The sequence below is a fragment of the Hyaena hyaena genome, unplaced genomic scaffold (genome assembly GCF_003009895.1).
Source record: "Hyaena hyaena isolate Hyena2069 unplaced genomic scaffold, ASM300989v1 scaffold_2571, whole genome shotgun sequence".
In the NCBI taxonomy this organism is placed as follows: domain Eukaryota; kingdom Metazoa; phylum Chordata; class Mammalia; order Carnivora; family Hyaenidae; genus Hyaena; species Hyaena hyaena.
The window spans coordinates 3,213-15,991 of NW_024083210.1; the positions used below are offsets into that span (position 1 = coordinate 3,213).

At 39.0% G+C, this 12,779-nt stretch overlaps 1 pseudogene; it reads right to left on the minus strand.

The window, feature by feature from the left end:
- Positions 1 to 11,037: 11,037 nt before the first annotated feature.
- On the minus strand, positions 11,038 to 12,026 carry LOC120227611 (annotated as a pseudogene).
- Positions 12,027 to 12,779: the final 753 nt, after the last annotated feature.

A 12,779-nucleotide genomic window follows, 5' to 3' on the forward strand; every position in this document is an offset into this window, starting at 1 on the left:
CCAACCAAAACTAGTAAGGAAACTGACAATAACAACAAGAAAAGATAAATAAATAGAATGATGCTTTCTTAAACATCAGGAGAAGAAAATCATATGATATGAAAAATAGGATAAAGCAAATTCTATTATAGGAAAATGGCTCACTTTGACATTGATAAAAAAATTTTCCCTTCAAAATTGTAAACATTAAAAAAAAAAAAAAGATATAGTTGCTTAATATAATGGCCAGTTAGCTGGTTGACTGGAGGTGGTCCTCAAGGGGCTATAACTACCCGTTGACCATCCAGGGGACCTGGGCAATCAGAGGCTCTGAGCCCCTATCCACTGTCCTCGGGATGTTGGAATGTGCGCTCTGCCCACCCGTCCCACAGCGGGAGCCGTTGTCAAGGATGCAGCCTCAAGGGAGTAATGTGTTGTTGAGGCATCTGGATGGCATATGTGACTGAACCCAGGTAAGGCCTCTATATAAATGTTTAAAGGAAAGCTTGGAAGCATCCAACTCTTGATTTCAGCCCAGGTCATGATGGCACAGTTCCTGGGTACGAGCCCAACATGGGGCTCTGTGCTGACTGCGTGGAGCCTGCTTGGGATCTTCTCTCTCTCTCTCTCTCTCTCTCTCTCTCTCTCAAAAATTAATAAATGTTAGGGTTGCCTGGGTGGCTCAGTTGATTAAGCATCTGACTTCAGCTCAGGTCATGATCGCACAGCTAGTGAGTTCAAGCCCTGCACTGGGCTCTGTGCTGACCGCTCAAAGCCTGGAGCCTGCCTCAGATTCTGTGTCTCCCTCTCTCTCCCCTCCTCCCCCCACTCATGCTCTGTCTTTCTGTCTCTCTCTCAAAAATAAATTTTAAAAAAATAAAAAATTTTAAGTCATTGTTTTAAAAAATTAATAAACTTTAAAAGGTTGAAGCAGGAAAATGATTTTAAAAACCCCAAACGTTTCAGATTCTGGCTGGCAGGTGTGGAAATCCGCTCTCTTGCTGATGTCCCAAACAAGCCTCATCTGGAAGTTTTTTCCTTTATTTAACTTGCCACCTGCCATCTGATGTGGGCTGACTCTTTCTTCAGTCTCTCCCTGCCCTCTGACTACAAGGGCCAGTTTTTCATTGTACCCAGGAAGTTCCCAAGTTTAGGAACCAACAATTGGTGAGCCAGCTAGGAGACTAAGAATGGAGCCTTGGGAAAGAGGCATTCGGACGGAAATCCTGAGGTGGCCTTTGACCTCTGGATGGGGAGGGGCGGCCTGTGTGCAGAGGCTGGTGGACAAGAGACGCTTCCTGATGCCAGCCACTTCGATGTACCTGTTTGGGGAATTGCTGCAAAGTAGGGTAGAACTGGCTGCACGGTGGGCTGGCCTCTACCGGGGGGAGCTGCCTAGTCACCGACGCACAGCTAGCGACTGAAGTCTGCATTAGAAAGTTAGAAGAGCTGGGGTGCCTGGGTGGCTCAGTAGGTTAAGTGTCTGGCTTCGGCTCAGGTCATGATCTCTTGGTTCGTGGGTTCGAGCCCCACATCAGGCTCTGTGCTGACAGCTCAGAGCCTGGAGCCTGCTTCAGATTCTGTCTCCCTCTCTCTCTGACTCTCTGCTGCTCACATTCTCTCTCTCTCTCTCTCTCAGAAATAAATAAAACATTTAAAAGAAAAAGTTGGAAGAGCTGACCTCAGAGAGGAAAGTGCAGGCATCCACACTCTGCTAGTTCTGGCTGGCAGACAAGGCGTGCTGATGTCAAACTAAAACTTAATTTTCCTTCTTCTGCTAAACCATGAAGTTTTCTTGGACTATTGGTCTATTCTTTTTTTTTTTTTTTTAATATTTATTTCTAGGAGAGAGAGAGACAGCGTGAGCAGAGGAGGGTCAGAGAGAGAGGGAGATACAGACTCTGAAATAGGCTCCAGGCTCTGAGCTGNTTTATTTCATTGCTTGTTTACTTTAATTTGTATCTTTTCTAATGTCTTTAAAGGGAAATTTGGTCTTTTCTTACATAGGCATATAAGACTATAAATTTCTCTGTACGCACTGTTTAGCTCCATCCCACATATTTGCTTACAGTTTTATTAAAATATAATCAATATAAAATAAGCTGCATGCACATAAAGTGTATAACTGATAAAGTTCTGACATAGTATATACTCATGAAACCAGTGCCACAATCAAGATAATGAACATAGCCGTCACTCTTCAAAGTTTCCTGATGCTCCACTGGAACCAGCCCTCTCCATTCTGGATGTTCCCTGTCACCAGGCAACCATATATCTGTGTCTGCAGCTGTAGTTGTAGTTCAGCTCTCACATTCCAGCATTTCATACACATGGAATCCTACAACATATACACTTTTTGACTAGCATATTTCAATCAGTGAACTTATCTGGAGTTTCAGCATTGTCAGTGCGTGTTTAACTAGTTGATTCCTTTTTATTGTTGAGTGCATTCCATTGTATTGATATGAATTTATATCCACTCACCTGCTGGTGAACATTTAGGTTGTTTCCTGTTGGGGCTATTATAAATGAAACTGCTGTGAAAATTATGATACAAATAGTTTTATGGAAGTATGTCTATAAATATTTCTCTAGGGAAAATAAGTAGGAATGAACTGACTACAGTTTTGCTGAACTCACTTATAAGTTTTAGTAACTTTTTTGTATAATCTAAGGGTCAACAATCTTTTTCTGTCAAGAGTGAGGATGATAACTCTTTCAGGCTTTGTAAGCAATGTAACATTTTGGTCTCTTTCCCCACCCTGTCATTGCACAGTTTAGAATCTCTATTACAATATTGAGAAGAAGTGGTGACATTGGGCATCCTTGTCTTGTTCTTGGTGTTAGGGACAAAATATTAAGTGCTTTTCATGGTGTCTTTTATCAGGTTGAAGATGTTCCTTCTAAAAGCAAATTTAAAAGAGTATGAACATAAAATTTATATTTTTTCCAATGCCTTGATAAATTTAATTGCACAGTCCTTATGATCATTGATTATTGACTAATGTATGATTGATTAATGACCACTTGATCAGAATATTATATGACCACAGTGGTGCCTGGGTGGCTCAGTTGGTTGAGCACCCAACTTTGGCTCAGGTCATGATCTCACAGCTTCTGAGTTTGAGTCCCCCACCGGGCTCATTGCTGACAGCTCAGAACCTGGAGCCTGCTTCGAATTCTGTGTCTCCCTCTCTCTACTCCCTCCCCCGCTTGTCCTCTGACTCTCTCTCTCTCTCTCTCTCTCTCTCTCTTAAAAGTAATAGAACTAGCCTATGACCCAGAAATAGCACTACTAGGAATTTACCCAAGGGATACAGAAATGCTGATGCATAGGAGCACATGTACCCCAATGTTCATAGCAGCACTCTCAACAATAGCCAAAACATGGAAAGAGCCTAAGTGCCCATCAACGGACGAATGGATCAAGAAGATGTGGTTTATCTATACGATGGAATACTACATGGCAATGAGAATCAATGAAATCTGGCCATGTGTGGCAACATGGATGGACCTTGAGGGTGTTATGCTGAGCGAAATAAGTCAGGCAGAGAAGGACAAATATCATATGTTTGCATGTATAGGAGGATTAGGAGGAACTTAACGGAAGACCATGGGGGAGAAGTAGGGGGGGAAATAGTGGGGGAGGGGGAGAGAGGCAAACCATGAGAGACTCTTGAATGCTGAGAAAAAACTGAGGACTGATAGGTGTGGGGGGGAGGGGGAAAATGGGCATGGAGGAGGGCACTTGTGAGGATGAGCACTGGGTGTTTTATGGAAACCAATTTGACAATAAACTATTTGTAAAAAAAAAGTGTGCTCAATTTCAAACATACAAACTAGACAAAATTGTCTACAAGTTAATATTGTTTCTAATCACACCTCAAAACTAAACATTTAGTGGCAATTGTGTGTGAATGTTTTATTACTACATCAAAGACTTTAGAGATTGGTCAATGTCCTCCATGTTTATTATATGTGGTTATTTCCAGGATAATCACTAACTCTTTATTAATTATGTGTTATCCATCATCAGAGGGGTCTATAATTTCTGTGTGTTATATTGGTAGTTAACAGAATAATAGAGGAAAATGGTCTAAAATCTTAGATCATCATTGGTAAGGCAATTTCACTTAAAATTATTGAGAATATTACTATAACAGGTTCCATTAGCCAAACTTATAGCCCTGAAAATTAAACTATGAATGAGCATCCCCAATCAGCCTGTAAAATCTTTCAGCCACTTGCTTCTGGCAAAACATTCATCTTAAACTACTCCCCATAGTTTAACACTCTTAATACATGCTTGAGTTAAAGACTTTGGGTTGTTATTTTCTTTTTTTCAGTATAGGATTTACCTTTCAGAGTTGTAAATATAAAATATGTTAGCAAATATTTTAGCAGAGAACAGTCTTCATAACAGATCTTCATAAATGGTAGTAATACTGATGCTACTGATAATTAAAAACATTTGTAGCTTATTTCATCAGAAGATGATGATGACCATGATGATGATGATGTTGATGGTATTAATGAAGTCTGGGAAAGCAAACACAAATACTTGGGTAGCAACTGGAACAATTACAATGGAACAGTAAACTTTGAGGCTAGAACAAACTCAACAAAAAGGTACATTGCCAGCAATAAATTGAAATGCAAACAGCAAATTGCTTAAATGTTTAAATTAGTGTTTTCATTGGTGATACCACACAGTGTTGCAGACTTCAGACCATTGTTTCTTTACTTATACACATCTCCATATTGCTTGCGGTCATTTTTGAAATGCTTGCTGGAGAGGCTTGCTAGAGATTTCTGTGCCGAGCCTCTAGAAACAAACCAGGTCTTCTCCTGCCACATAAGCCTCTGACACTAGGATATAAGGAACAATGGAGCATTTTTTCCCCTCAGAGTTAGAAGGAAGGTCTAGAAATTGGTAGTCTTATCCCTTAACACCGTGAAATGTGAGCTGAAATGAGGTCACTTATGTCCAGGGGTTTATAAATGAAGCCAGGAGGTCATAAAGGAGGTGGGCCTTTTGTGTGTCCTCACCAGTGAAACCTTCAACTTTTGAACTGGCCAAACCACAGATATTCCAAGGACTTAGCCTAAACACCTGCAACTTGCTGCATGAGGATACTTTGCTTAGTGATAGCCTTCACAACCAATTATATTCAGTTAAGATTAGTTTTCTGCCTCCAACACCAGTCAAAACTCTTTGTTAATATCAAATGCAAGCAGTCCCTATGTCTTAAAAACCTCTTGACTTTTGTTCTCTGAGAGGACGCAGTTTAGGTTGCTACCCAAATCTGTGCTCCTGGAATTACAGTTCTGACACTCCCAAATAAACACTTGTGGTCGGGTTTTTTGTTTGTTTGTTTGTTTGTTTAGCTTTGCCTCTTTCCTTGGTCAACACCAACTTCCTAGGGTTAAATAAAAGACTTCTACATCTTTGAAAAATGCTTATATTCAGAGAGTGGATTTGTTTGTGAAGGTGCTCAGGGAAACGGTGTGTGAAACTTCAAACCACTGAAAGGCCAACCTTGCCTTGACTTGATCTGTGGAGCTGCAGCAAAGCATTTGTGCAGAGTGGGGTTCTCAGCCCAGGAAAGCGGGCTCCCCAGATAAGAGATAAGTGGTCATGAGTTCTTTGTATTTATAAAGGCAGGTGCTTCTGAATTTTATTCTTAACCCACGCTACTTAAGATCCAGATCTCTTTTTTGTTGTTCTTCTTTATTGTTTTTAATTTTTAATTTTATTTTAGTTTTATTTTTTATTATTGAAGTATAATTGACATATAATGTTATATTTGTTTCAAGCGTACATTATTTCAGCAATCTATACACTATTCAGTGCTCACCAATGATAAGTGTAGTCACCATACACTATTGACTTAATTTCTTATACTGCACTTCATTTTTTTCAAAGGAAAATATCTTTATCTTATAAATAAAAGGAATAAATAAAAAGGAAAAGGAAAAGGAAAAAAAATGTGACCCAGAATCTTACCACCCGAAGACAAGCAATAATAACATTTTGAGCCAATTTTATTTCAGTTTTTTTTATTCTGCCAAGTTATTTTTACATAATTATAACATCTTAACCCATATTTAATACACATTATGTATTATTACTCTTTTTTTCAATTCAAGCATAATTAACATGCGTGCTTTCATAGAGTCAGGTGTGCATTATCATGATTCAACAATTTTATACATTACTCAGTTCTCTCACCATGATAAGTGTGCTCTTAATCTTCCTCTCCTATTTCACTCCCCTGCCCCCAGCTCCACTCTGGCAACCACCAGTTTGCTTTCTACACATAAAACTCTTTTCTTGTTTGCCTCTCTTTTCCTTTGTTTATTTGTTTTGCTTCTTAAATTCTACATATGAGTGAAATCATATAATATTTGTCTTTCTCTGAAGGACTTACCTCACTTAGCATTACACCCTCCAGATCTACCCATTTCATTGCTAATGGCAAACATTCTTTTTTATGGCTGAGTAATACCTCACCTGTATGTACTACAGATGCTGTACTTTCTTAAGTGAATTGACCTTTAGTCTGGTAGCCAGAATCTTTACAGAACTGTATTCTGTGTTCAAATTTTAGAGAGACTGAGTCTATTCTTAATGGAGTTGTCTCCTGATTTCTAAGAGGTAAACAAGATTTAAAATTCCTAGGGCAAGCAGGAATGCCTGAGTAAGTCAACCAGTTAAGCATCTGACACTTAATTTCAGCTCAGGTCATGATCTTAGAGCCATGAGTTTGAGCCTTGCCTGGGCTCTATGCTGGACATACAGCGGGCTTGAGACTATATCCCTTCTTCTCCCTCCACCCCTCTCTTGCTTGTGCTCTCTCTCTCAATAACAGGTTTTAAAATATAAATTAATATATAAAAATAAAATTCCTGGGACAAGCAGTTTCTAAATGGTATCTTCGTGTAATATAAGTATCCAAAATTTTATTGGGAATTATTTTCCATAGGTCTTATATTATGTATTCATTGAACCACACACTAGTGGATTGGGTCAATTCAGATGTTACATCATCTTAAACAAATATTTTTTTTGTTTATTTATAATATAGTCCTAAACTTTGTTTATGTTTTCTAATTCTATCAACTTTTGTTAGGTTACCTCTTATTTCACATAGTTAACTACCCCCTTTCTTATAAATGTGTGCACTTCCTCCTTTAAAAGACTGAACTACTTTCTGTTCTTAATGGAGTTGTTTCTTGATTCCAAGAGGTAAATGAGAATTAAAATACCTAAGACAAGCAGTTTCTAAAGGATATATTTTTGTAATATAATTATTCAAAATTTTGTTATGAATTGTTTCCCATATCTTTTTGTATTATAAATTCATTGAACTATACATGTAAGTGGATTGAGTTATTTCAGATGCTTGTACCGTATTAAACTATGAGTGTTTTGTACATATATAATAAAGGTACTAAATTTTATTTAGCTTTGTAATTCCAACAACTTTTATTAGGTTACCTTATTCATGACGATAGCTTATTACCTCCTTTCTTATAAATGTGTGCTATTCCTCCATTGAAAGACTGAGGTTTTTTTTCCCCTATCTTGAATGTAGGCTGACCTTAGTAACTTCCTTGATCAATGAATTCATCAGAGTCTCTGGGGGAATTCTGGAATCAGATCACTCACTGGACAGATGGCAGCAAGAGTCCTTTCTGGTGGAATGGGATGGTCATAACCCCTAGCATGTCCACGCACTGCAGTCACTAAGACTTGCCACCTGTGGGTTAAGTTGGGGTACAGGTGAAAACTACACATTGATTCATTTAATTATCTCTAGGCTGTGAAAGTGTGGAAGATATGGTAACTGTTGGATTATGAAGTTGGTTGTTGTTAAATGCCCCACACATTCTAAAGGATGAAAATAATAGACTCGGGCCAGACAATTTCCAATGCATGATATGATGTCAAAATCAGATAGACAGCTTTTAAAAAGGTCTTCATCTCCTACAGTTAGAGACCAGACTGCATATAAACTCAACCCAACAACCTGATTCTGGGAAACAGAATAAGAAAGAAGCTGAATTCACAACCTCTGCAAGGTTCCTGTACAAAAGTCAAGACTCTGATAAGGAAGGAGTTGGACACTGAGAATTGGGATTCAGACATCTGATGTGTTTAAGATATTCCAGTTCCCCCAAAGCTTCTGACACTGCAGAAGGGGTCCTCTCCCCCTTGCTGGAAGAGACCAACCTTCCTCTGCCAGAGACCATAAAAGCCCTCATCTGAGTGAGGTGTGGCACGAGATAATAAGGCTTTTTTCAGGACCTTGTCCCACCTCTCCTCTTAGCTTCTAGACCTAAACCAAAGGCGAGGTTCAGAGTGGTTTGGTCTGAAGACTAAGGAGAATTGGCCTACTATTCACCAAAAGAGTTATAGATTTGGCTAATAAGTACCATCTAGAACTGGAAAACATGCAGTATATAGCTTGAAGGTAATGTATTTAGGAAGGAAGGAATATAAAGCTGGGTAAGGAAGAATTTACTGATGTAGAACTCCAGTGACTCAAAACTGACCTTGTAGGCAAGACACCAGGAGTGAATCCTAAAGTACTATCAGGGTGTCAGGGTGGCTCCTTGAGGTTTGAAACAAATGACAGCCTACAGTAGGTTCAGTAGAAATACCATTATTGCCATGGGAGAGTATTGAAGAAGGGACCCAAAAGCTCAAAGTGGTTAGGATGCTTGAAAGGAATTATTATGTAAGTAAATATATATGATGATGATGTCATCAGGTATCCATTAAAGAAGGTATCAGGTGAGTATGTTCCCTCAGAGGACACTTCTTTCCACCAAAGCAATAAAGAAAGGCACTAATGAGGAGGGCTCCAGCTGGTGGCAAGCCAGTGGTATGAGATGTTGTTATGTATCTAAGTTTCCTGGAGCCAATGAGAATGATAGGATTCCAGAACACTTGAATAAAGAAATTAATGCCACCACATAGAGAATGCAGTGGAAGTAATCCTATTAGCTCTCTATTTAAGTCAGCAGTCTGGCCATCCAGAAATCAGGTGGCTCTTAGGGCTTGGCTATAGACTGCTTAAAGTTCAACCAAGTAGTAGCCCAATAGCAGCTCTATACCTTACATGGAATCGTTTACAAGGTCTCCCATCCATGGTTTGCAGCTAATGACTTGGGAAATGTATTCTTTTCTATTCTGATTGAAATCGAGGATGAGAAACAATTTACATTCATATGAGAGGAACAACAATATTCATTTACAAATTTTCCTCAAGGCTATATTAACTTGCCTCCCCTCATTAATATAGTCTCCAGGTATGAGGCCTCCTACCTACTACATTTAGTGGATACTAATTGTAATATCTACCACGTTGATAATATCATGCTCATAGAGCAAGTTACACAAGTAGATGCTGGAACACTGGAGGCCTTGGTGAAACAGCTGTGCTCCAAAGGGTGAGAGACACAACACAAACACACAAACACTTATTAAGATTCAGGAACTTGAAATGTTGGGTGAGTTTTTACAGGTCTGGTGGTGAGGGGTATGCTGGTATACCCTATCCAAAGTAAAACTCATGAAGAAAGACTCAGAGGGTCCTAGAAGGCCTCTTTGGGATTGGAGGCAACATATTCCATAGCGAGGAATAGATCTCCAGCAAGAGTACCAAATGACACAGAAAGTTGTAGGCATTAAGTGAGATGCAGAACAGGAGAGGCTCTGCAGCAGGTCCAGGTACAGTACAAGCACCCCTGCCCCTTGGGCACATGATACCACAGGATCTGTAAGGAAAGTGATGGTCATGGGAAAAAAGCAACATGGAGCTTATTACAAATCTCGATGTTGGATATTGCTGGTCCTGAGCTTCAGAAGCCATTGTATACCATTGACAAGGAAGAATGCATGTCTTTTGGAAGAGAGTTCCTGGTCTGTCTGTGTACCTAATCAAGAGGGAAGTCTTGCCCAAGAACCACCATGTGAGCATGTATCCAAGACTGCCCTAATGCCCTGGGTCCCCTCAGATCCTCCAATAAATAAAGTAGATGGGCAATGCAGCAATATATCATAAGATGAAAATGGTACATCCTGGTGGTTCCCAAGTAGGACCCAAGGGGATGATTAAGCTGCAATTACTTAATCTGGCCTTTTCATTTGTTGTGCATTTCACACACACATACACATGAAAATTTACTTTTCTTATAATGATAGATACATAGACTATTTCTTTTATTTTAATTTTCCATGCATAATGTGAAATATATGTAATCTTATTCTTTGGCATTTGTATTTCTCCAGACCAGATTTCTAATGGAGAATTTATAAATTGCCATATATATTTATATTTATAAATGTCATATAAACTGATCATTTTATATGGAAATTACCAGTTTCTTTGAGGAAATGAGCATTTGTACTATCAGCAGAAAATAAGAGAGTGTACACAGCCAAATAGGAACTTCACCATCATTGAAAATTAACAATATTCCATCTACATTGTAAGGCACTGCTTTTAATGTCACCTCATTTACTGGACCAGTGATGATACTTACATACTTTTCTGGCATATGGAACTCCATTTCTATGAATTGCCTGTTCATTTGTTTGTCCATTTATCTAGTTTCTTTTTCTTTGAATTTTAGACTGTTCTCCCATTTATTAGGGATATTACCTCATTGTTTGGCACATATGCAAACATTTTCTCTTGTTTTATTATTTCCCTTTTAATGTTGTTTATGGTAGGCTGAACTTTCTGTTATAACTTTTGGTTTTCTTGTCTGGATAAAATAGTATTCAAACATACATGATTGTACAAATATTCACTGAAGTTTTCTTCAAGTATAGCTTTCCATTAGCGTTCTCAATCCATCCCCATGTTTTTTGGAAACTCTCATCGTGTCACAGATGGGGCAGAAAAATATTTGAGAACTATTCCATTTTTGAAATCATCTATGACCTGGCAGTGCATGGACTCACATGCAGCTTCTGATTTCCACTTCAGAGATCTCTTTCCTAAACAGCCTGCACCAACATCTATGGTACAGCACAGAAGAGTTCTATTTTACCAAAACCATTAGAGAATTTTTCCTTTCAAACTTCCTCCTGAATGCATTTTTCACCTCCTTGTTCCTCAGGCTGTAGATGAGGGAGGTTCAACATGTGCATTACCACAGTATAAAACAGAGAAATAACTTTATTGATATCCAGGGAGGGACTGGAGCCAGGCTGAACATAGATAAAGAAAAGAGTCCCATACAGGATGCAGACAACTGCCAGGTGAGAAGAGCAGGTGGAGAAAGCTTTCTACTTCCCATCAGTGGTCTGGATCTTCCAGATGGCCTCCAGGATGCAAACATAGGCCGCCATGATGATCAGACCACTGAGCACTAGTACAGTTCCAACCATGGTGAACAGCACTAATTTACTGACCCAGGTATCTGAATAAACTAGGGAAAGCAATGGTGAAATATGACATAAGAAATGATGGATGATAATTGGACCACAGAAGGGTAAGCGAAAAGTGAAAATTATATGAGCCATGGCTTACAAGAGCCATGGTATAAGGCCCTGCCACCAGCTGCACACAGATCTTCTGAGACATAACGAGTGTATACAACAAGGCCTTAAAGATGGCCATATACTGGTCATATGTCATGGAAGCCAGGAGAAAACATTCAGATGCCATTCAGAAATATTCCGTTGTCAAAAAGAAACCAGAGAACCACATCTGTGGTTCAACCTCATGAAGCCCATGAAAACCCATGAAAAAGATGACTTATTTTCTCTGCAAAGATATCATACAAAATATTAGGGACAATGGAATAAGAAGAACAAATATCTACAAAGGACAAATGGCTGAGAAAAAAGTAAATAGGAGTGTGGAATCTGATAGCAGTCTATGTGAGAATGATATCCCTACGTTACCCACAAGGATGACAAGATAGACTAAGAGAAGCAGAATAATGAGGACAATGTGCTAATGGAGAACATCTGTGAGACCCAAGAAAAGAAATTCAATCACTTCTGTTTGACTTTTATCTTCCATTGTTCAGTTGTAATCTGTTATGGAGAGAAAAACTTTTTTATAATAAAAATCCATTATTAACTGTTAGAAATAATATTTTATTTATTTATATTTTTTAATGTTTTTTTTATTTATTTCTAGAGAAAGAGAGAGAGAGACAGCGTGAGCAGGGGAGGGTCAAAGAGAGGGAGTCACAGACTCTGAAGCAGGCTCCAGGCTCCGAGCTGGCAGTCAGCACAGAGCCCGACGCGGGGCTCGAACCCACGAACCGCGAGATCATGACCTAAGTGAAAGTCGGAGGCTCAACCGACTAAGCCACCCAGGTGCCCCAGAAATAATATTTTTAAAGGCATATTATCCTACACAGGTCTATAACAGACATTTATGGAAATATTGTTGAGCTGAAAGACAATATTTCCATGTACTAAGTTTTGGGAATTGTGCAAAGATACTCTGTAAACTTGGACAAATCACCCTCAATCTCTTTGGAATTAGTACTCTGTCCCATAAAAAGAGGGGTCCAACTGTATTGTCTAAACCTCCTTCGAGTTCTAGAATTGCATTTGAAATGAGAATTACTCTCCACATTTCATCTTACTGTGTTATGGGATAATAAAATCACATAGGAAAATACCTTCACTGGGAGGGCTGCAAAATCTCACCAATGTGATATTCAGATCCTAACATCAGACGTCTGGGAAAGACTAAGCAGGAGAGTCCCTGTTCTTATTGAAGGATCAGTATCATTCTAATAATGTTAGGACAGTTCATAGA